Here is a 5167-nt window from a genome sequence, read left to right on the forward strand (position 1 = left end):
ATGACCCTGAGATAAAAGAGGTGTTTTTGTAAATATACTATCATTCATTCCATGAACATTCCCCAGGTGCCAACCATATGTATAACAAACATTAGTCACTGGTGATACTACATTAAATAAAACGAAATGTCTTTCCTTTTAGTAGGAGAGACACAAGCTAATCAAGTCGTGGATGGAGGCTTGTACAGAGGACAGTGTGAACATTAGACTACATTGACATTCATATAGTCATATGTTTATGCAATTTCCAGGTATTCTACAGGGGCAGAATGGGACATTGCTAGTAGAATCAAATTAAGAGAGGTCCACAGAACCCTCTGTTATGCCCCTACTTAAATTAGTGCAGCTTCTTCTAACACAGAAGGAACTGACATCATTTCTATTCAGTTGTGTGCTCACCAGCCTCTTTAATACAGCTTCAGGGATTAAATGTTTCCCAATAGACAATGCAGGTGTCACTTCTGAGAAACGTGCACACTCTGTTAACACTAAAGGTGGCAGCCAATTCTGGAACTATAATTGGAGCTTTTCTTCTCCATTCCAGTTGCATGATTTCTCTTTCTCTTCAGTGACTTCCCTAACTTTATAAATGAATACAAAGGCTCAACTTCATGCTGCAGCAACGATATTTGCTTAATTCCTTTAGCCATCTGTAAAGCGGGAGTAATACACTCTATCAACTCATCACTAGTGTGTGTGAGTGTGTTTGCGCATGTGTGTGAGGGCATAATGCAGATAATACATCCAGTGAAGCCCATCTGAAAGCACACCTGTAATTATTCACAGGTTTAAATAACACAGGGCAAAGCCATGGCTTTTGAGTCTAAAATAACCATCAGAACTGGTAATTCTTATTGCCCATTTGCACATGAATGTGGTTATTGATCTTTAATGCTGATTCTAGGTTTATGATGACGTATATTGAAGAAAGTGTACCATATGCAATTCTAGAATTTGCTTTAGCCAAATTCAAATTCTTTGTGATGTTAACTCATTTGTTTTTCATTAAGTTCTTTATTAACAGCCAAATCCCTTGATTATTACACTTCTCTGAACTTTCTTGTTAATCTTACTTACAAGTCACATAATGCCTGAACACATTTCTCTGAAATGTTGTTGAGATAAAAGAGCTGACAGTGACAGTAATTAACTTCTAAATAAATATTAAAATGAGAGGGCATTGTAAATACCCCCAGTGCAACAGATACACGACTCAGTCCCGAGGACATTATGCAGCGAGTCTGTCACCATTCAAGCTGAGGGCAGCTCTGCCACTGATTTTTGGAAGATGTTCCTTTATGCTATTTAGCCTATTTAGCCTCTTCTTCTAGTTCTCGGTTTTAGCTCAACCACATATTTTATAGTTTGCTTTTCACACAGTTGGCCGCTTAACCATATGTTCTCCCGTCCAGTTCTCCACAGCTTACATGCGTATGTAAATTCTCCCTAGGTAGGGACCAAATGCAATGGTTTCCTCTTCTCACCTCCCACCCCATCGTGTTGGGTCCTTGCACGCAGCCGGCTGGAAACCCAATTGGTACTCCACATGTCTGTGTTGAATTGTGGTTCATCTGCCCACAAGATACTCATCTCAAATCTGTCAAACAAAAACTGTGAAAGTGCTGTGGGATCGGCTGAGACTGTCTGTACCATAGGAAAGCAGAAATCACACCAACACAAGTGAGAAGTCTGGCATGTGACTGACAGGGTTGAAATACTAGCTCCGACCTTGATTCAGAGTAACTTTGGACAGATTACTTAACATCTCTAAATCTTAATTTCCTCACACATGAAATGCAGAAAAACAGTACTTCTCTGATAGAGATGTTGCAATTTTTAAACAGCCTAATACATACAAAGTACTTCCCCCACGGTTTGGCAATTGGTCCACCGTCGTCAGCTATTACGATCTTTATTAGGAGTTCATATAAGAGATCTCTCAGTTGTGGTGCTTTGGGAAAACTTCCTGCAACATGAAAATACAGAGTGGCTTCCGTAACCTAGATTTATCTGCATATTTTGACTTGTTTCTTTAAGGTAACAGAGGTGACAGTGACGAGGCTGAAGCTGTATTCTCAAGGGATTCTTGTCTTTGAGCTCCCGGGGGAAAGGGGTATTGTTTCTCTCTGACCCTCCCTCATAACCTGGAGGACAAGTGCAGCAGGGGGGTGGCCTGCACCCTGCCTGTTGTTAGTTTTGTTACCCACATGACAGTGGGTAGTTCCAGAGGGTAAGTTTCAAAATCATGTTGGAACAGGAAGTCAGCTCATAAAAACTCTTTTTGAATGTGTAAAGCACAAGAAGCCCAAGCTTATATGAGGGCAACAATGCAGAGATTAAAAGCCACTAAAATATGGAAGATGAGATCCAGGAGTAAAGGAACAGAAGGGGTGAATGGCCTCCCTGGTGCTGGTGGAAATGACTGTGTGTGATGACAGTTTGATGTTCATGTGTTCCTGAATGTGGGTTGTGGTGAGTAGATCCAGAGTATTTCAAGGAATACACAGTGCACTGTACCTTTGAACCCCTTTAACCCCTTTAAACAGGTCAAGCAGTTTGAGAAAAATCTGCATGCAGAGCTTAAGCAGCTTAAACTGTGTGTGTGGATGCATGCGTGTGTGTAGCTTATGCTAAAAACTAGGCGAACAGAATTGGCAAGAAATCACAGGACCTTCTCTGTCTTGTTGAATAATAGCTTAATTAATCTGAATTAGGAAATGCTGGAGCACTTAAACACATGGATTGGTGAGCACACCGAGCGTGCAGTGTGCAGGGGATGGGGCACGCTGCCATGGAGAGACCTCTGTGCTGGATGTGTGACTACCCAGCTTCCGTCCTAGTGCTACCACTCATCACTGTGTGGCATGCAGCATTGGCTCTCAAAGGATGGTGCTGGACCAGCAACATCAGCAGCACCCAGGATTATGTAAGAAATTGAAATGTACAGGCCTCACCCTAGGCCTACTGATGAGGACAGGCTGGGGGTGGGCCCAAAACACTGTTTTAACATATTCTCCATGTGATTCTGATGCACACTTAAGTTTGAAAACCACACTAAAGTGGTAAGTATTGGGGAGTTTGCACTAATAGTCTCTGTATTTGCACTGCATTTATAGGTCATTTTGTGTCCGATTAATGTGAAATTGAGGATCTTCCAAGAGTCAGAATTTTTCAACCATAACCAAAAACATCTCTTGCTATTTCCTGAACTCTGATGTCCTTCCACTATATCTAGGTCCCCACAAAGGACAAAGTGACTGGTTACCAGGGCTCAGATTTTGAATGGGTTCTGTGGAAAACACATTCTCAGATTTTGGAGAATATCTTGTCCCTTCCGATGGGCAGCCAATGACAGTGATCTTTGGGGCCCCTGTGATTAGCTAGCACCAGGGACTGCTGGTTCAAGGAGCCATCAAGAAGTGACTGTTTTCAACGCTAGTCATTGGGCCTTAGCTTAATCCAGACTGTAGGGTGAGCACGGAAATGGTACAACGAAGAAACTTTTTGAAGTTAGCACAGAGTGTGAACCCTTTTTGTATCTAGAAAGAGTAAGAAATCCTTTCGACATACAATGAGTGGAGTTTAGAAGATCGTGCTGGGTAGATAAAAACAAGTAGCAGGAGTTGCCATGCACTTCTGGCTGTGTTGTCCTCTTCAGTGGAATATGTTTGGTGGGTCTTGGAGGAACCAACTTCTTCCCAAAGGAGGTCAGACTGGCACTTCTAATTTCATTTCTCTCTCCTGTCCTTGCCAGGGATTTATTTCTCCGTCCATTTTCCAATCTTGTTTCTCTAAACTCATATAGCTTCCCAGTCCTAACCTGCATTATTTACGTGCTACCATTTAATTTTTCATTTGCCTCCAACATTTTTCTTTCTCTCGTGTCATAGCTCCTCCCACCCCTATTTTTTTCTTACTGTTATTTTATTTAATCATGTTTATAATTTATTCTATAAATGTGCTCCTCTTGATGACCTTATCTGAGATGTCAATTCTGTGATGAAACTCGAGCAACCATTCAGGAAATATTATTTCTGCATCTCTTTGATCACTTCCCACAAATTATTTCTACATAATGTTGATTAATTCATGATCAGCATTTTAAAAAGCATAATTCCATCTACAGCATGAGAAAAAATGCAATTTGAGACCATTTTGCACGGCCACACATTCTTAAAATAAAGAATAAAACACGCTTAAAACCAAATGATGGAGGGACCTTTTCAATGAAGTAGAAGTTTTATTTTCAGGTCCTTTAAAATTTGTCTCATTTTTCATGGTCTGCTCACTTCATTCTTAAATATCTCCAAATAACGTTGTACAATATATGTGGTAAAAGAGTCCATTGTGTTCTATACAAATAATTAAAACTCATTCACTCTGCATGCTCTTATGTAGTGCTTACTGAATAGCTATGGGCCACTGGGCAAGAGTTCTGGCAAGAAATAAGGAGCAAAGTTTCTTTTCTGCCCCCTCCTCATTTCTTTCTCTCTCCTTCCTTCCTTCCTTCCTTCCTTCCTTCCTTCCTTCCTTCCTTCCTTCCTTCCTTCCTTCCTTCCTTCCTTCCTTCCTTCCTTCCTTCCTTCCTCACTCTCTTTCTCTTTTCTCTCTCCCTTTCTTCCTTTCATTTTTCACATTAAAGTGTTTTGTAAAAATTATATGTATTTAAGGTATACAACAAGATGATTTGATGTAAGTACACATAGTGAGATAATTACTACAGTCAAGCAAATTAACATTCCCTTTTTTTGTGTGTGTAGTAAGAACACTTGAAACCTGCTCTCTTAGCCAATTTCCAGTATACAATGTGATATTAACTGTAGTCTTCATGCTGTACATTAGATCTCTAGAATTTATTCATCCTACATAACAGTAACTTTGTACCCTTTCACCAACATCGTCCTGTCTCCCACCCCACCCCTGGTAACAAGCATTCTACTCTTTGTGTCTGTGTATTCAGCTTTTTTAGATTCCACATGCAGTATTTGTTTTTCTGTGACTTGCTTATTTTAGTTAGTGTAATATCCTGCATGTTCATTCATGATGTCACAAATGGCAGGATATCCTTTTTTTTTAACAGTGAATAATATTCCATAGTACACATACCATATTTTCTTTATTCATTCATCTTTTGATAGACCCTCAGATTGTTTTCTCATCTGGGCTA

The sequence above is a fragment of the Galeopterus variegatus genome, unplaced genomic scaffold, assembly GCF_000696425.1.
Source record: "Galeopterus variegatus unplaced genomic scaffold, G_variegatus-3.0.2 Scaffold1602, whole genome shotgun sequence".
Classification (NCBI taxonomy): domain Eukaryota; kingdom Metazoa; phylum Chordata; class Mammalia; order Dermoptera; family Cynocephalidae; genus Galeopterus; species Galeopterus variegatus.